At 40.4% G+C, this 20,606-nt stretch overlaps 1 long non-coding RNA gene across 1 annotated transcript; it reads right to left on the bottom strand.

Moving 5' to 3' along the window:
* Positions 1–3,598: 3,598 nt before the first annotated feature.
* On the bottom strand, positions 3,599–7,031 carry LOC119920773. The gene is made up of 3 exons (XR_005448431.1): positions 6,977–7,031; positions 6,276–6,366; positions 3,599–3,648 (listed from the first exon to the last, which is right to left on the bottom strand). It is a non-coding gene; the product is annotated as an uncharacterized LOC119920773 (long non-coding RNA).
* Positions 7,032–20,606: the final 13,575 nt, after the last annotated feature.

Consider the following 20,606-nt stretch of genomic DNA (forward strand, 5'->3'; position numbering starts at 1 on the left):
GGCATTGAGTTGGTGAGCCCTATGTGGGACAGGAACCATGTCCAACCCAATTTGCTTGTAACCACCCCAGTGCTTAATACAGTGCCTGGCACATAGTAAGCACTTAATAAATACCATAATTATTATGTTGCAGAGCCAGGATTAGAACGCAAGTCCTTCTGACTCTCAGGCCGGTGCATTGTGACCAGAGTGTTGAAAAGACCAGCTCCACAGGGTTGCTTCTGGAGATGGACTGAGTTTGTGGAAGTACAGAGGTTTTGACTATTTTCAAAAATGAGCCATCTCTGGAATCTCATCCCAAGTAGGTATTAATCCAAAACCTGAGGTCCACACCAAGATCTGCTCAAGGAACTTCCCTCAACCCCTCAAGATTATGCTACTGCCAAAGTTTCCATTGTCTCCAAGACTTAGTCAATTGAAGCCTCTTCAACTTGCCCACAACACCACTAAATAAATCTCTAGATAGTCGTTTCTGTTGCTTCTCAAATTCTAGGGTCGTAATCCAATCCAATAAACTGAATGGTTTGGTTAGAGTGGTCACTGTGTTAACCATATTGTATCAATCAATGGCATTGGATACTTACTCTGACTAGAGCAAGGTACTAAGCACCCGGGTGAGAATGATCCAGTTGGTAGGCATGATGCCCACAAGGACCTTACAATCTAATTGGAGAGAGGACAGTAAATTAAAACTACAGACAGGGATAACAGAGTATAAGGTGAACATTAAGTGGTCTAAGAGGTGGGGTTGGGGTGGATATTAAAGTGCTTGGGAGTATTCATTGAATCGTATTTATTGACTGCTTACTGTATGCAGAGCACTGTACTAAGCGCTTGGGAGAGTACAACAATAAGCAGACCCATTCCCTGCCCACAACAGATTTACAGTTTCGAGGGTGAACAAAAGCGCCTTGGTGATGAAGAAGGAAGGGAAGATAGAGTAAGGAGATGAGAGGTTAGGAGTGGCTTCTGGGGGAGTGATTTGAAAGCGGGAATTTGGGGTTGAAGCAGGGGTAATACCTTACCCCTTTCCTCTTGAAATACAGCAAACACCCTGGATGCTGCTTCCCGGTACTCTAAGCTCTGGATTTTACCCCCAGGCAATGGTTTTCCATTGTTCCTGATTTTTGCATTTTAGCTATTGCTGCCTAGTCTCCTGCTCACCCATGGGCAACTCTTACTCTTTAAAATGCCTGTGCAGCTAGTGTTCAGAGTTCTGCAGTCAGCACCAATCTCGGTTTGATGCCTAAACATCTTCTTCCACAAATGAACATTAATTTCTAAGAATTGAATGTCTATCTCTGAATACCTCAGAACTATGAATCATGTCTCAGTTCACAAAGAGGGGCATGAGGCCTTACCGACTTCAAGATATGTGAAAGCAATAACAAGCAACTATCATTTAAGAAAGCCAGCTATCCTACTACAACAACGAAGGGGAGTTTACCCTTAATTTCCATTCAGATTTCAGAATGAATGAAATGAGGCTTATGGCTTGCTTCCTGCAAACCTCAGTGGCAAATCCAATTGGCTCTCCACATGAAATGTAAACTCCAAGTTCCAACAATTTAAACCAAATCCAGAACTGCAACAAACATTAATTTATTGTACATTGTGGTTTCAGAAATATTTTAAATGGAGCCGCTGTAAGCAGCAGGTCTGCTCTATTCGGTAAAACAGGTAAAGAATTAGCTTTAATAACCGGTCAATTACCCACTGGTTTCTTTTTGTAATTGCTGCTTTAAGGTCCTATTTACCATCTAAAGTTGGGAAGAGCTGGCATTTTGGTTAGTAGAGCTGGCTCTTTGTGGCTTTAAGAATGTCATTACTATTACTTTGTGTGAGTGTAAGTGTAAGCCAATTAATTAGTTGGAGATTCTCAGGTTAAATTGTTTCAATTTTGCAGCATCTCCAAGTTCTTCTGCAATAGCAGCAGCAACGACACAGAAGTAGTGGTTTGTTCTTCCTTCCAGATACGGAGATGAACGAAAAGAAAAATGAGTGACTTATCAAGGTTTCTCGTGGTCAAGAGCTAGCTCCTTATCCCAGAGTCCTGTTTGTCTGAGCGAATGCCTCCCCTCCAATTTTGATTAGCTCCTTTTTAAATGGCTTCCTCTCTTGAGTTTCAGCTTCAGAATTTTACACTCCATTGAAGTTTTGGTTACTGGGATATCATGGCTTTTTGAAACAATACTCTAACTCAAGGACACCAGACCCAATGTGGTCAATTATTAAGAAATTGAATGAGGTCAGAAGGGATTTCCCCTGTTGTGTTATGCACCCTCCTAGGATTATAAAGTTTCTCTAGGCTTCTTGAAACCCTTTGGTCTCTTGTCATTCAGAATAGTGGTAGCTATATTTTAGGTCGTCCCCTTGCTAATCAATCAATGATATTTACTAAATGCTTATTGCATGCAGAGCACTGTACTAAGGGCTTGGGAGAGTACAATATAGCAGAGCACAGCCCTGAAGTACCAAGAGAGGGAAGGCCGTAGTAGAACCAATGTTTAGGAAACTAAATGTAGCAGTAGTCACGTCAAAGTGAAATCCCAAGACGTATCTACAAGGTGTTTGCCTGTTGACCTTAAAGCAGATATCGCACAAATATCAACTTGCGTAAGTCTTAGAATAAAGCTTGCTTAAGTCTTAGAATCAGCTGAGGGTTTTCATTTACTGTTTTTGTTTGTTTTTTTTTGTGGTATTTAAGTGTTTACTACATCCCAGGTGTTGTATTAAGCGCTGGGGTAGATACAAGGTAATCCAGTTGGGGACAGCCCTTGTCCAACATAGGACTCACAGTCTGAATCCCCATTTTACAGAGGAGAGAACCGAGGCGCAGAGAAGTAACTTTCCCAAGGTCACAAAGCAGATCAGTGGTAGGGGAGGGATTAGAACTCAGGTCCTTTTGACTCCTAGGCCCGTGCTCCGTCAACTAGGCCACACTGCTGCTCTTGTCAAATTGGTTCCTGAATAGAGACTGGAGTCTACCAAGGGCTGCATATGAGCCAGTACCTAAACTGTTTTCTCCCTTGAGATTCCTAAATGTTCAGCAATACTGACCATTTAGCTTCTAGCTCTTATCTAAATATGCTCATCCTTAGCCCTTGTGTATTTATGAATATTAAATAGTATATTTAATGAGGCTGATTCCAGTAGGTGTAAATATTTTTATGTCTGTCTTTGGGAAGGTGAAAAACCCCTATAAAGTTTTAAAGACCAGATTGCCTTGATGGCAAAGAAGGATAGAACCACCGTCTATGGATATTAACCACTACCTTAGAGTAACCATCTAGATTGTAACACCTAGAGCAGGGGTTGTGTCTACCAACTGTTTCACATTGTACTCTCACAAGCTCTCAGTACAGTGCTTTTCACACAGTAAACACTAAATAAATCCCACTCTTTATGTGTCTAGCTACTCGAGCCTAGAATGACTGGGCCTTAAACCAGGAAAGATCTGTCTTTGGCCAATTTTAATTGCCATGGAGAAGAACTGGGGAGATCTGTCTGTTGGCCTTGGGAAAGGGGATTCCTTTTTTTCCTTCACCACAGAAACCCTGGGAGTGAATAGTACTAAGCAGCCCGACCTGCCACCTACCTCTAGATTGCTATCTCCAGCTGGTGTTTCTGTTTGCAGCTTTAATGAACCTGAGAAAAGAAATAATAGTCCTGGAATGAGTCACCAAGGGGGTGACAATCTAGTTAAAGTTGAGAGTTACTGGTAAAACACACAGCTCCAAGGCATAGAATGTGGATGGCTACTTACTAAATAACAAACCTAAATCCACACACACACACACACACACACACACACACACACACACACACACACACACACACACACACGGCTACCTTAGGGGGAAAAAAAACTCCATTAGGTTCAAATGGGTGAAAGTGGGCATTGATTATGTAGAAAGAGGTTTAGAACTAAATACTATATCAATGGAAGAAAAAGCTCTCCATATACTTTTCTTTCCTTTCCTCTGTACTTAGGAAGACTTCTCTCTTAGAGGGCATTCATTCATGCAGTCAAATTTATTGAGCACTTGTTGTGTGCAAAGCACTGTACTAAGCACTTGGAAAGTACAATACAGCAATAAAGAGAGTCAATCCCTGACCACAAGGGACTTACACCCTAGAGAGAACATGTGATTCAGGAGAGTGGAACGATAATCAATTTGGATTTTTTTTCCAGTTTCATCTTAATTGGTTCAGAATCAACCTTCTCCTTCCCCACACCTAACTCCTACCCAAAATGGGATGGTGAGTGGTTTAAATTCAATGAAATGTGGAAAGAGGCAGTGATTCCAGTTTACTGGAATGTTGGGGTTCCAGATTGGAATGGGAATGCTCAAGAAGGGCTAGGTTTAACCGTGTTGGGAGCAGTGCAAGGGATTTTCAAATCAATACCATTCTGGCCAGGATCAGTTTGTTAATGGAATTCATTGGGTATTTACTAAGGACAGTGTGCTGTACTAAATACTTATAAGAAATAACAGCTCTGGAATAAGTCACTGAGCAGATGATTTTTCTAGTTAAAGGTGAGACCTACCAATAAAATGTACTAGGTTGTAAACTCCTTGAAGTAAGGACTGTGTCTACTTGCTCTAATGTACTCTCTCAAGCACTTAGTACAGTCTTTGCAAAGAATGAGAATTCTGGAAATGCCATTGAATAATGCAGTCACAGCAGACACACATTCCTGCCCTCAAGGACCTGACAATCTATTAGAGGACAAGCAAAAATGATAGATCAATGGAAGGATTACAAAGAAATGTAACAGGTAGTATTTATAGACTGTGAGCCGGTTGTGGGCGGGGATTGTCTCTATTGATGAATTGTACTTCCCAACTGCTTATTATAGTGCTCTGCACACCGTAAGCACTCAATATGATTGAATGAAAAATATGATTGAATGAATTTATATCAGGATGAAGTAGTTAAATTAATGTACAAATAATCATAAGTAAATGAGGGCTGAGATTATGCATACAATACATATAGTGCTAAATTAGCTCAGGTAGCCATTGGGCTGATGTGATTTAGGAGATGTAAATTGATCTGGAAGACTCTTTGGAGGAGCTGGGATTTAAGAAGGACTTTGAAGATGGTGAGGCTGTGACCTGGCAGACTGGGCTTGGAAGGAGTTTCAGTCTCCAGGAACCAAGTAAAGTCAATGGTCAGGAATTTCTGCTCAATTTGGAGTTGGATGGGCAATCATTTGAAGTTCTTGAGCAGTGGGGAGACATTCTGGAGAGCCCCTCAGTTGTTCTTGCGTATGCTTCAACTCTCACAAATTATGACTGACTAGTTTTTAACATGGATTTTAGACAGCTGAATTCATTTTTTCATCTACTCTTAGGCACACTAAATATCTATATGCCGAATGCAAAGAAGTCCTGTGTGTGAAGATTAGCCAGTGCACAGCCAATTGCACCATCCTTAATGTCAAAAACGTCCTATGGTTTTTTTTTTGGTTTTGTTTTTTGAGTTTTTTAGAAGCCATTTTCCTCATCACTTTTGATTCTCTTTTCTGGGTTGCTCCAAGTTATCCTATTAGTTTTGGAGTCCAAATCTAAGCATCGTGTTCTAAGAAAATAACAAGGGGAAATAACATGTAGCCTTTGACCTTCTCATCAAGCAATCATCATATCCTAGAAGTGTAAGTGGCCTTGAAGGGTGTAGTTCAGTTCTCTTCATTTCAACATTAGTGATTATCCTGTCTAGGCCAGGTCATCTTCTCTTTCCTTTAACAGGGAGAGTTGCTATCCGATTATTTTGGATCTAGCCCAGGGCTTAGTACTGTGCTCGACACCTAATAAACTTTTTACAAGTACCGCAGTGATATTATTATTATTGTTGTTATTCAATATCTCCTGGGAATAGAGAGTCTGTGATTTCCTTACATGACCTCTTCAGGGTTTTATCACCCTGAGAGACAGAAGGTTTCTCCTTATGTTCAACCCAAATCTCTCATGTTCATTTAATCCTATTTCCTCTGGAACTGAATTATGTATTCTGGATTTAAATGTTGGTAAAAGTGAAAGGGAAGTAATGAGGGAGAACAGAGCCCTCAGAATGGCCATTCCTCCAGTTCTTCTGAGCCCATATGTGGGGGTGGATTTGCTCCCTTCCACCTTAGCTGCAGGAGAGAGAAGCCAGAGGGCAGCACCCAAATTAGGCTCGGTGCTAGTGTGTCACGTATGATGTCATCTGCATCTGTAGGTCCACTTTATTATTATTATTTTTCTTGGCCATCCTAAATGTCAGCTTACCTGACTCACATTTTGATCTCTAGTCCTGATTTGAACAGAAACTCTGTTTTATTGTGTGGCTTGAAACTCAGGCAATGGAGATCCAGCATTTCTGTGAGAGAAGAAGGTAAGGAGTGGGGATTGGGCAACCAACTTATTATTTCTTCTAACTTAAAAGCAGAAAACATCCTTGAGTTTGTCTCATAGGTCTTTATGGGCCAAATTTAAGTGAGATCAATTTTGCTGGTCCTCAGGGAATCTCTCCTACATTCTCAGGGGTAAAAACCTTTCCTTAACCACCTACATGCAGCTCTTCTTGAAGTCTGTGAGTGTCTGCCTCTACAGGATTAGGGTTGGAGTTAATATAAAGCTATCTTAACCGTGAGACCACCATCAGAGATAATCTGGATTGGTCTGACCTTTTTGAGACCTCATACTTAAAGGGTATTTTTCCTTTGAAGAACTGCCTCTCTGCCCCTTGTTTTCCCTAGAGATCCACAAGAGTGCATCTGGGATCTCCTTTTGGCTGGAAATCTTATTTTCTGCACCAGGTTCCTTCAGAAACATTATTAATTTTTCTCAGTTTAGGATTTTTTAAAGTGTGACATTATGAGCTGTGCATCACAAAATAATAATAATTAAAAATAAATACACTTCAACAATTTTTCATCTTTCAAATGAGAGTATCAAATCACCTGAAACATTAAGTTGCTTACTCTTACCATGCCCCTAATAGATCTGATGAACCACATTACTCCTCTGGCCATTTTTAGTTCTGAAAAAAAAAAGATGATTAAAAAAAATGCAACAGAAGCAATTTGCACTCAAAATAATTACCCTCAGAAATTCTGTGAGATGAAAGCTCTTCTCTCCTTTCCCTGTCCATCTTTCTCTCCATCTTCCTCCGTCTCTGAAGCAAGAATGTTAGTAGTGTTTAGCACTTTCTCTGTACAGAGTATTGTACTAAGTGCTTGGGAGAGTACAAAAGAATTAGTAGACATAATTCCTGAACTCGAGGCCTAGAATCTAGTGAGGGGGACACATAAATAAATTGCATATAAAGGAAGCAGTAGAGTAGGAAGATATGGACATAAATTCAAAGTCGATTTGCGGACCCAAAAGGTTAGGTAACTTGTAGGTGCTAAAGTAGCAGAAGAAGGAGAATGAGGGAAGGGAGAGGAAGCATTAAGCAGGGAAGGCCTCATGGAGGAACTACAGTTTTAGAAGAGGCTTGAAGATGGGGAGTGTAGTGGCCTGCCAGATGTATGGGGAAGGGAATTCCAGGCAGAATGGAAGTCATGAGCAAGAGGTTGGCTAGAAAAAGGTGAGCTACAGAATAGAAAATACTTCATGTTCTAATTCCTGTAAACAAGTGGGAGACTTTAAAAAAGGAATTGGAGAAAATGATGGAAAGGCAAGGTGAGGAATGTCTAGTGGGAAAATGCAGGTTGTGAAAATCACACAGTGGTATAAGAAAAGGCGAATAGGTTGACCTTCCCATTTTGAAGATTCAGATTTTTAGGAAAGTTGTCTTAAATTCAAGGTTGACTTTCAGAGCACTGAAGTGTTTGCATGCCTGTTTTTCAGATAGAGAAATTGAGGCCCAGGGAGCAAAAAACATTAGTCACTCTGAGAGGAACGAAGTCATTTGTAGATAGATCTCAAAATCCAAACCATGATTTACTGTGCCAAACCATGGAGTACTGCTCAAACAAAACAAAGGGCATAAAAATAAGTGATGAAGCTCCAAATGCATGTAAAAGATGTTAAGGGACAGATGTAGAATGTTATGCTTGTCTTCATGGACTCTTCTGGTAGAATTTTGAGGTGCACTCTTTGAATAAAAATGGCTGGCCTTTTATCTTTTAATCCAAAATGGGTGGCAGGTGTTCTATGCTATAAGGGAATCTATGGAAAGTCAACTTTTTTCCGAGTAGAAAAAAGGTCATTTTTAAGTACAGGAAAGGTAAGGACAATTTAATTCAGATAGAAGCAACAAAATTCTTCTGTCAGTGAAATTGCAGGGGGAATTTGAGGTAGGGGATGATAGAGTGCAATTATCCGATTTGAATTGAGCCAGGCTATTGGGATGACCAGGTCTGCTCAATCCTGAAAGTGCAGAAGGAGGTGGTGCAGTGTTTTGGTTGTGGTTGCTAGGCTGATAGACATTTACTGTAAGAAACTGACCTTCCCCATTACTAGAAGCAACACCTCAATTCCCAGGATTTTGTTGGAATGAATTTTGGCAGAGAACTGTACCTATGATATCAACCAACAGCTCTTGCTGCTGAAAAGTCTGACATTATAATTTCCTCTGCCTTCTGAATACCTGTAGTGCATTATTCTTGTGGATAACAAATATCTCATTGTTCATTATCTTAATTTTTACATTTCATTTACTGAAAGATGAGTGAGAATCTCTGTACCCCTTTTATAATTAACCCTCAATGAAGTCAAAGCAATGAAAACACGAATGTCCCTTATGGCGATAATCTAGTTTGTAACTACTGTATCTGGGTATTCAGTATTTCTTTCGTGACTATGGCATGGCAGAGAACAAGAGTAAAGGGTCAATGGACACCCTAAATCTTGGAACACTTCTCAATAAGTCATTCAGTGGTACTTATTGAGAATGCTCTATGCAGAGAATTGTACCAAATGCTTGGGAAAGTTTGATAGAGTTGGTAGGCATGATCCCTACTCTGAAGGAGCCTACAGTCAAGTAAGAATAAAAAGCTTGATTTTTTTTTTTGCAGCATCTTGATTTCCAAAGTGCCTTCACATTGCCCTCATTTATTCATTGTCATATTTATTAATAATAATAATAATGATGGTATTTAAGTGCTTACTATGTGCAAAGCACTGTTCTAACCACTGGGGAGGTTACAAGGTGATCATGTTGTCCCTCATGGGGCTCACAGTCTTCATCCACACTTTACAGATGAGGTAACTAAGGCCTAGAGAAGTGAAGTGACTTGCCCAAAGTCACACAGCTGACAGTTGGCAGATTTGAACCCATGACCTCTGACTCCAAAGCCCATGCTCTTTCCACTGAGCCACGCTGCTCATATTGTGTGCAAAGTATGGACTAAGCACTTGGGAGAGTACAATATAACAATAAACAGACACATTGCCTGCTTACAACGAGCTCACACGAATCATTTTTGCCATCAAACCATCCCTATGAGGTAAGAAAAGGCCAGAATATCATCCCCATTTTGCAGGTGGAGTAAATGAGGCAGGAACCTGTTTTCTTCAGGTTCCTTATTGGGCAGGAAGGAAGCACAGCCATCAGACACCAATAAGAGGGGACAGTGAAAATTTTGCCCCAAAGTACTGTCCCAGGGTTGGGTTTGAAGTAGCTGGGGAGGTGGTCCTGGTCCAGGACTAGTAAAAGTGATGAGTGGATGTTGCCTCCTTCCTCCCAGGCCAGGAAAGAGGGGGGACAAGGGAGTGGACATAAGAACTCACTGGAACTGGGATGTGTGTGGAAGCTGTCTGACCCATTGTGGATGTGGCCATATTTGCATCTCGTCTCAAGATTTCTTTCAAGATTTTCTTCTTTCCTCTTGTTCGATCTTGATCTTAGATTAGAGAGAGGTACGAAGGACCATAAGAAGGGTTGGTGAGCAGAGGTGGGAGGGATGAGTAATAGGAAGGGAAACAGAACATGGGAATGGTTACCTAATGGGCTGGGGGTCAAAGGACTTGATGTCTAATCCCACCTCTGTCATTAATCTTCTGTGTGACCTTGGGCAGGTCACAAATTTTTCCATCCATCAGTTTCCTCATCTGAAAAATGGGGATTCAATAATCTGTTCTCCCTCCTATTAAGACTGTGAGCCCTATGTGGGACAGGGACTGTGTCCAACCTGATCATCTTGTATCTACCCCAGTGCTTGGTACATAGTAAACACTTAACAAATACCACATTTATTATTGTTTTTATTATTATTATTCTGTGCCAGTTGTCACAGGTTAGAGTGGTTATCAGATGCCTCATAGGTGATACTCACTTTTCTTGGTGACCATCCAGTTTTGGGGGATCTATGGATTCTGTGGACTTATTGACTCCCGTGTGTCATCATGACTCTTTTCAAGTTCGAATCTGTCACCATGGTGACAGTCTCCAAAATTACTCATTCCCTCACAGATAGGCAGTCTTCAGGTACAGGGAGAAGTCACTGAAGTAATGTGAGTATAAACAGTGGAAGAAGCACAAGACTGTGTGTATGGTGTGCTTGAAGCACCTTAAATCTCTGTAAAAGTACCTGGTGTTTTTTATTTTTCCTGGTGTTCAAACTGATGACAACTCAACACCAGTGGAGGGGTGGGGGAGAACTCCTCTTTCAAACACCACAAAGTTCTACGAAGAAAACCCAATGAAGAAAACGCCCTGATGTTTTCTCCAGTCTAAGGGAGTTTCCCAGCTTACATGTTTACCAACCAAGACCCGATCAGAGCCGTGGCAGGTCACATCTTTCAAAGCCAAGTTTGTGCTGTTTCAGGCATTGAGTAAATCTTCAGGTCATGAACACAGGATGTTCAATGCAGATCATAATCAATTGCAGTAATAATGAGGTGAAAAGATGCTTGAAGTCTGGTTATAAAGTATTTTCAAATCTGAGAGATAAAATACTAGCATGTCTGAGGTTAAATTTAGTGTTTAATGCAAACTTATGGGATTATATGAAAACTCATATGAAGTGTTTTTTTGAAAAGCCAAGGGAGTAATACATCAATGGGATTTCTACCATGATGGGTTAATGCACTAGATGGCACTAATGCATGTCTTTTATGCTTTTCAAAAATCAAACTTAATGACAGAAAATAAGACACCTCCTGTTTTAATATTGCAATCAGGTATATTCTCTGAAAGTTCTTTGATATGGTATTTATAATTTCTCATTTCTGGTTTTAGATAATAAGAAAAGAGAATTAATTACACTCACTTTGCTATTAAGAGAATTTCAAAATGAAAATGACGCCAGGGTGTAAAAAAATAACAAAACAAGTCCAAGAATCTAACTTTCTTTAGGCTAGATGAAAATTTAGTCTGACATGCAAGGATCAGGAAGCTCGATGGAAGGGAAAAGTTCTTCTCCAGTTGTCTGTCTGTCTTCTGAACTTTGTTAGAACATTAAAGAGAAAATGAATAATGATTTTAGATGTAAATAAAAAAGGAAACCTTAAGTACGAATGAAAAGGGTGAACTTTGCAAGGTATTACTCTGAGAAATTAGGTACCCAAATAGGCAGTTTTTGAAAAGGTCCCTAAAAAGAGGATTATAATTAAAATTTACTGAGAGTTTTTCAGGAAAGAGGCACAGTTAGTCTTTTGGTGTGTTGAGGCCGGTTCCTCTGACTAAGCAAACATACTTTGTCCTGAATGATTTGACTGGTCACATGTCCCTATGTTAGGGGCTGGATCCTCTCAAGGTCCCTCCCAGTTCTATGATTCTCTGATGGATATTTCAAATATGGCAACTTTCCCTTTCCATGAAATGCCTAAAAACATCAGCCTTCTCTTAAAATAAATGTTGATAATGCATTGTTAGGCTTTTGAAAGATGCTTAACTGGCCCAGGATCAACTTAGCAAAGTAACTGGACTTTCTGGATCCCTCAAGCAATTGAAGTCCTGTATTTTGTCCAAAAAATGGTCAGATATGGTTTTGTCTTCCATTCCAAAAACAAGTGCAGTTGAAGATTTGAGGAGGAAAAGAAACAAGAGTGTCTGGTCTGATTTCCTTCACTGAGGAATGGCAGTGGTAGGTCTTGGTTAGCATGATTATTTTGTATCTTTGCGTCATAGGAAGACTTATGAGGCAGTTGGAAGCCCAATCCAATATTGAGCTGGGAAAGGCATCTTAATATGCAGGGATGCAAACACCAAGAGGATGATATTTTGGTTTTCAGGGATACATTTGTGAGAACGTGGTGCTTTGCATGGCATGTCGTTAGACCGAGACAATGCTCTGATTCATCAATTATTTGAAATTTAATGTGAGGGTAGAAGAATGAATCCACCTCTTCATTGACGGTACACGTTCTTAAGACTGTAAGTTCATCTCTAGACTTTAAGCTCCCTGTGGGTAGGGAATGTGTCTACCAAATCTGTTGAAATGTGCTCTCCCAAGTGCTTAGTGCAGTGCTCAACGCACAGTAAACACTCAGTAAATATCATTGGATTAAGATTTAAACACATCTAGAGGAGTGGACAGAGAGGGTGGTGAGCATCTGCAAAATGAGGCGAGCCAAAACCTGCTTGAACGTGATCTTTATTTCCTTCTCTATTTAGAGGATGACAGGATGAAAAAGCCCCTCTCACAGTTGGTGTGAGAACTGTGCATACAGAATGCCCAAAGATACATATTTTTAATACCTCCGTAGAAAATGATCTTTTCATCCAACTGTCATGAGTAAGCTGGCTGTTAAATTTAAACAACTGTAGACAACTGAGTCCACAGCCACTGATTTGGTTGAAAACCAGAACTCTGGGTCACCATCCTCATCTGGTGCTCTTTTCCCTTCTTTCTCAGGGACTTTAAGAGCAGGTCAGAGAGCAAAGAGACACCAGGATTTTTAAATCTCCACCATCATTTTGGGACATTCACACTACAAATCCCAGGATGCTATGGAACCGAGAATTAATATGTCCTGAGTGTGCCCCATACTAGGTATGGACACCAAAACATTAAAAGAGAGCAAGGATATTTGTGTTTCTATACCAGGGTGACTCTGGTTAGTCTAAATGGTCCCTACTCCTGGGTGTTGGCTTAGTTTTCTAAGATTTCCCATGCATTTCTATGTAAATAACTCTTAACTTCCTCCATGTTTAACCACGTGGATGCAGCTCAACACTGGGATAGCCCGAGTCAGATTAGCTCCTTTAATAAAGTGTTCATCACCAAAAGAAAGGATTACGTATTGGGAAGAAGGGACAGAAACACGGTGAGAGAGATCCAGGCTCTTCAACTAGCTGACCATCTGGATAGCCTTGGCTTTTCCATTGAGGAATGGGGTTAATAACAAAGTCCACATAAGGTTTAAGAACAAGAACAAAGCACCACACTGATATGCTGAATTGACCTAAGAAGATATTTATAACAGGAAAAACAACTGTTAGGGAAAAGGCCACTTCATATGTCAGTTTTCTCAATTTCTCTATAGGGAATCAGAGAGAAATTGTTTCATGGTGTATGTTTAACAGCCTTTGGATTTTCTGATCAGTTGTGCTTTTTGGTATTTCTGTGCTGCTCCTTCATATTTCTGCTACCAAAGCAAGAGTGCAATTAACCTCCAGAATTGGTAGGAAGAGGGTTCAAAGTAACAATTGAATCTCTAAAATTAGCTCTATTATAAATTGAGAGAAGAGTATAGAGGGGAGAATAGGCAAATGTTCCCCCCCAAAAGCATTCACCTTTTGTCCTATTTAAGTGTGTTTACTTTGAGAAATGGAGTAGGAGTTGGCAAGCACATGGGGTCTGGGTTTATTACAATTTTCTATTCACTAACAATGGATGATTCTATTTGACCTACTTAAAATTTTGTATGAAAGCCCAGTTAAGTTCTGTGTTATCACTCAGATTTTTATCATCATCTGTTCAGTGTTGGTGAGATATAGCTTGTGTTTTCTCTATTCACTGTTCTGTGAAATACAATATGGCCAAAGCATTATACCTAGTGCCATTTGGTGATACTCTACTCAATATATGCTTTAAAAAAAAATCAATTCCAGTAGGAGCTCTGTGTGTCTATTATTTAGCTTCTGATTTTGACTAAAAAACCTCTCACCTCTCACTTCCAACATGTAACTATCTTCTAGTCCAGGCCCAATGTCTTTTAGCAACAAAATGTCATTGAAAAAAATGATGTAAATGCACCATTTTGAGTTTCTTTCTGAAACCATAAACTTAGGCGTTATGGTCTCCCTCAGTAGTTTCAAAGCTATTACTCATAGATGGATTCACCGCTTCTGTTCGCCGTATCTGCTCCATCTACTCTTTTAATAAAGGTGCCAGGCTATCTCCTCCAGGAAGCTTTCAATCAATCAGTTGTAATAATAATGATGGCATTTGTTAAGCACTTGCTATGTGCAAAGCACTGTTCTTGTGCTGTTCTTGTATTAAGAGCTTTCTGTGTGCTGAGCACTGTACTAAACACTTGGGAGAGTACAATACAGATTTATAAGAGAGTTGGTAGATGTGTTCCCTGCCTGCAATGAGCTTACAGTCTAGAGGGACAAGCTTACCCAGCCTAAACCCAACCAACCATTCTCCAACTGACCATGGTCCTTTTCTTTAACCCTGCCTGTTGATCTGTAGTTTCCTTGTTTATTTGTACTACTTCATCATGAATATTTGTTTGCTTTGTCTTTTCTAATAGTGTAAACTCTTCAAGGGAAGGGGCCATGTCTCTAGCGCTGACTCCTTTGGGTTTAGGAAATATTTGTAGCTGACTGACTGCTGGACAGTGCATTCCATTTCTGAGTGATATCCCTTGATTCAAACTCTGTTCCAATTAACTGGTGAAAGTGAAACTCTCTCCCTTTGTTGAAAAGGCATTTTTTTGGTAAACACCAGAACTGCATTCTTATTGTCAGTCAAGCTTGGGAAAGCCTTTGGTTTAATTTTTAGTTCACAAATAAATGGTTTGTCCAGGGCTGCTCTAAGAGTTCAAATGTTTTGTTTCCATTAAAAATGCTAGTAGCAAATGTTTTCCAAATAGAAATGTTTGTTTCTATTATTCAGGTAAAACAGCATGGCCTAGTGGATAGAGCACAGTCCTGGGATTCATAAGGACCTGGGTTTTAATCCCAGTTCTACCACTTTCCTGTTGTATGACCTTGGACAAGTCACTTCACTTCTCTGAACCTCAATTACCTCATCTGTAAAATTGGGGATTTAGACTGTGAGCCCCATGTGGGACAAGGACTGTATCTACCCCTGTGCTTAGTACAGTGCCTGGTACATAGAAAGCACTTTAATGCCATAGAAAAAAATAAATGGGTCCTTGGCTTTTCAGGAAGGAAGTCAAAGGGAGAAGTAAAAACTGAATTTTGTTTCTTGGTTTCTGGGACTCCAAGTGGTTTCCACATTCATTTAACACCACTCATGTCAGGATTCTGTCAGGACTTGGCTTTCAACTAATTAATCATATTTATTGAAGCAGCCATGGCTCAGTGGAAAGAACACAGGCCTGGGGATCAGAGGTTGTGGGTTCTGATCCCAGCTCTGCCACTTGTCAGCTGTGTGACTTTGGGCAAGTCACTTAACTTCTCTGTGCCTCAGTTGCCTCATCTGTAAAAGGGGGATTAGGACTGTGAGCCCTCTGTGGGACAACCTGATTACCTTCTATTCCCTCCCACCCAGCACTTAGAACAGTGCTTGGCACATAGTAAGCGCTTAACAAATGCCATCATTATTATTGAGAGCTTACGGTGTGAACAACACTGTACTAAGCACTTGGGAGAGTTGATAATCCCTACCCAAATTTAAAGCACAGTCTTGAGGAGGGGTCCTCATAAGGCTGGTGGCCTCAACCTCACCCTTGTGAGTTTCTCCTGGGCAATATGCAGATAACAATTTCTCATCCTTCAGCACCTCTCCATTCAGCCAACCTACTGGGAGAGGGTGGAGGGAAGGTATTTGGATGTTTACAACCGTGGTATTCCTCCTTGTGTTATATTAGCTCTCATTGCTATTGACTACTCTTTTTTCAGCTGCTGTTACAGATTGGTTAATTTAGAACCCTTAGTCTGCTTGAGCTAGGGGAAGTGCTGGGGAAAAAATCTAATAAACCAACAACTCTTTCCTAGGCATTTCTAGCGTTGGCTTTTCAAGAGCTCCGTTCTTGAAAAACTGGTTCAAGATACCAGAATGAACCTAAAATTGCTAGAAGTCTGAAATGACTTACAACCTGAAAAGAGGCTATTAGAATTCTTTAGTGACACAGAGAACGGTTTTACTGTCTTTCTTTAGAAAGAGGCAAATGGCCATGGAAAGTCATTATGATGACACAGTGACTCAAAGAAAGCTCTAGGCGATCCAGATCTGAATAACTAGTTTCCAATTGATTTATTATTATATAAATAGCCCGATTTGAGCTTTCCCCTGCCCTCTGGGTGACACATTCCCCTAAATTGAATTTGCCATTGCAGAGGTTGGATGTGAAATTTGCAAGGTACCTGGGTCCTATGGTTATATAATTCAAGACTTCTGATTAAGCATTTGGATTTAAATCCCAGCCAAGTCATCAAAATTTTATTGATAGGAACTGTTTCCTTTTGGGTCACTGACGATGTTTAGAGAGGTGTCATTAAGGAATAAAAAAGATGCTGACAAACGATTTGGACAATTGTCACAGCCTTTGGTGGATCTAAACTTGCAGGGAGCATTTATGGTCATAGTTCTGAAAGTTTATCAAACTTGAGTTCATTAACCTCCGGCTTTAGTAATGATTATGGGTATAATTATGGTATGTGTTAAGCACTTAATATACACACCAAGCATTAGGGTAGATAGAGCACAATCAGATTGGATGCCATCCCTTTCCCACATGAGGCCCACAGTTTAAGGCAGGGAGAGAACAGGTATTTTATCTCCATATGACAGACAATAATACTGAGGCATTTAGAAGTTAAGTGACTTACCCAAGGTCACATAACCTAGTGCTTCCATTAGAAAATTATCAGACTTTCCAATGGATTCTGCCTATGAATAGATGCTGCATTTTTGCACCTTTGCTTACCTACTTGCTTGTTGCACTCCGAGTTTCACTGAGAACAGACTGGAAGGAATGAGAGCATGCAAATGATGCTCCACAATATATGATCATGACAATTCCTTGTACAGTTCTCTGTCCAGAAGCCTCAGGACTAGGGCATCCCCATCATTTATGATGGTAGATGCCACCATCATCAGTGACCATTTGAATAATGAAAAAATTCTTAAGCATCCAGACAGTGTTTAGTTTACTCCAGTCACCTTTTATCTTTTGGATTACCTACCTGGGCTCAGTCAGTCAATCGTATTTATTGAGCACTTACTGTGTGCAGAGCACAGCACTAAGCACTTGGGAGAAAAAATACAATATAACAGACACATCCCCTGCCCACAGCGAGCTTACAGTCTAGAGGGGGAGCAGGCATTAATGTAAATAAATAAATTACATATATGTACATAAGTGCTGTGGGGCTGGGAGGGGGGAAGAATAAAGGGACAAGTCAGGGTAACACAGAAGGGAGTTGAAGAAAAGGAAAAGAGGGCTTAATAAGGGAAGACCTACTAAAGGAGATATGCCTTCAATAAGGCTTTGAAGGCGGGAGAGAGCGGGTCTGTCGGATGTGAGGCGCGAGGGCATTCCAGGCCAGAGGCAGGATGTGGGCGAGAGGTCAGTGGCGAGATAGACAAGATTGAGGTAGAGTGAGAAGAATTTGGCAGGCTTATTCAAAGTCATTTAGTACCTATTTGGACAGCCTCACACCACCTTCCCTCTCCCACCCACCTTGGTCCCTGCAACAGGAAAAAAAAGTGGTCTGACAACAGTGCAGTACACAAAACCAGTTTGGTCTAGATACCCAATAACTAATCTCTCTTCATCTACGGTTTTCTTTATATGAACCATTGAGTAGTATGACTATCTACATATTGCCGTCATTTCTGAACATGTTTTCAAAATCCTTTGGTTTTAGAAAAAAAAGCCTCCGTCGTTTGGCAAACCATTTACTCGCGAAAAGCAATTGTGGTTAGACATATTTAGCTTAAATTACCGGTATTCATCTTGAAGTCCTGTAAATATTTATAATGAATTTAAATACATGTAAATACTGTATACTATTTCAGCGATTTAATGGCATGCATTTATAACTCCCAAATGGACTGACTTTCCACAGCTGTAAGAATTGAAAGATTTTTCATTTACTTTTAAGTAAGAGAGTTTTTGAATAGTGTTCTATTGATTTACTAAGACTTATTTGTCTGATTGCAGAATACGGTCTAAACATATGGGATAGAAATTGACCATTCAACTAGACTATGTAGCAGTGAATTTGTGATTCACAGTGGTAATGGAGACTCAGTTGAGTATGTTCTTGACCTTATTATTCCAGATGTCTCATCTACACTGCCCAGTTGCTTAAACCACCACTTTATTCAAGCCACCTCAGAATAATATACCCTATTTGAACAAAAGCGAGTAGGTGCCACTATACAACACTAAAAAAAATAGAAAACAATGTGGGAAAAGTCTAAATGGTGAAGGATTCTGTGAAAGTGTGTCCAACCAGGCATCCACAGACAAGGTAAAGTGAGTGGGTGGGTAAATATAAGTAATAATAATAACAAAGATGGTATTTGTTAAATGCTTACTATGTGCCAAGCACTCTTCTAAGCACTGGAGTAGATACAAGGTAATCAGGTTGTCCCGTGTGGGGCTCACAGTCTTAAACCCCGTTTTACAGACAAGATAACTGAGACACAGAAAGGAAAGTGACTTGCCCAAAGTCACACAGCTAACAAGTGGCAGAGTCAGGTTTAGAACACATGACCTCTGACTCCCAAGCCCAGGATCTTTCCACTAAGCCATGCTTATTCCCTAATCTAAAGGTAGTAAGAGTACTCTAAGGCATCAAAAAGAGTCATTTAGGCCAAAGGTCATATTGGGCATATAAAAGTCCATTTCACGAGGGCTGGGCATGGTTTTTAATGAGAGAGGAAGCATGGCCCAGTGGTTGAAGCACAGTCCTGGAAGTCAGAAGGACCTGGGTTCTAATCCTGAGTCTACCACTTGTTTGCTGTGTGACTTGGGGCAAGTCACTTAACTTCTCTGGACCTCAGTTCCATCATCTATAAAATGGGGATTGAGACTGTGAGCCACATGCGGGACATCGACTGAGCCCAAATGACTACCTTGTATCTACCCCAGCTCTTAGAACAGTGCCTTGCACATAGTAAGCACTTAACAAATACTATTTTTTTAAAAAAGAGAGAGATCTGCCCTTGCCTACTTGCTTGGTTTTCTCAGTTCTACAAAACTGATATACTGAACACATGTAGGGTCTCCTGGATAAACTCTTAATAGGGCAGGGAAGCTCTTCTCTATATTGTAAGCTCATTGTGGGCACAGAATGTGTCTGTATATTGTTTTATTGTACTCTCCCAAGCATTTAATACAGTGCTTTGCACACAGTAAATGCTTAAAAAAGACTGTGAGCCCACTGTTGGGTAGGGACTATATATGTTACCAACTTGTACTTCCCAAGCGCTTAGTACAGTGCTCTGCACACAGTAAGAGCTCAATAAATACGATGGATTGATTGATTAAAAAATACAATTGAATGACCAAATTCAAACTTAACTAGTGCCCCACATACAGTAAGTGTTCAATAAATAACATGGATTGCATGACTGATTTCTTTTGTCTTCCCACCCTACCTTCCAGGGGGTGATCCACAGATGCTCACTGATGGAGATTGAGTCATACCTCAAGTGAGAGATATTGAGCAAAAATCAGTTTCCAATTTAGACATTTGGTCCCAAATGTAGCCTTAAAATCTGTATCTTGCCTCGTGTGCTTTTGGCAGGCACTTAGCAGAGTACACTGCCCCATGTTAAGTGCTCAATATGTGCTCTCTCCTGCTAAACGCACATTTTTACTCTTTCAGGACAGGAACTCAGAGAAGCTGTGGGTGGCTGCTGACTGAAGCTGCACTTTCTTTTAACGTGTTCAAGTCTGGGCTCTTGTCTGGCTCCAGATAATCAAGCAGAACCATGGCATTTTCTCGGGTATTGCTTACATACCAGAGACACTTCTCTAGATGATTCTTCATTTTAGAAGTCAGTAATATCAGAGGCGAGAGTCACAGAAAAAGGGTTCCTCTAGGAGGCAAAACTGCCCCAGAAAAGTGTAGATTCCCTGTTCCACTGTTCTCAATACCGCATAGCAGCTGACACTGTCCATTTCTAGAAAAAGAACGTCTCTTTAGCATTCTGTGTCTTTCCATTGTGATCTGTTTTTTTTCGTTCTGCTTTCCTACTTTGTAATGTTTGTTGGTGTATTTTATGGTCTCCACAAACATGCAGAATCCAGTTCCAGTTCACGGAATCTTGCCCATAAAATAAATAGTAATATACACTATGCCCTAGGGGGGTTGCATCTATCGATTTACTCTACCCTCTCCTTGATGACTATTGGGACATCAGAACATCAAATTTAGGTTGGTGACTTTTAGGAAACTTATAAGTAAGGCCTCAACCACACCACTCGACTCCCAGATCGACCCCTGCACCCAAAACACAAAGCGTAAGGGACCATTTCAGTTCACTGTCATTGCAGGTTGGACTAGTTGAAAGA

The sequence above is a fragment of the Tachyglossus aculeatus genome (assembly GCF_015852505.1).
Source record: "Tachyglossus aculeatus isolate mTacAcu1 chromosome 12 unlocalized genomic scaffold, mTacAcu1.pri SUPER_6_unloc_1, whole genome shotgun sequence".
Taxonomy (NCBI): Eukaryota; Metazoa; Chordata; class Mammalia; order Monotremata; family Tachyglossidae; genus Tachyglossus; species Tachyglossus aculeatus.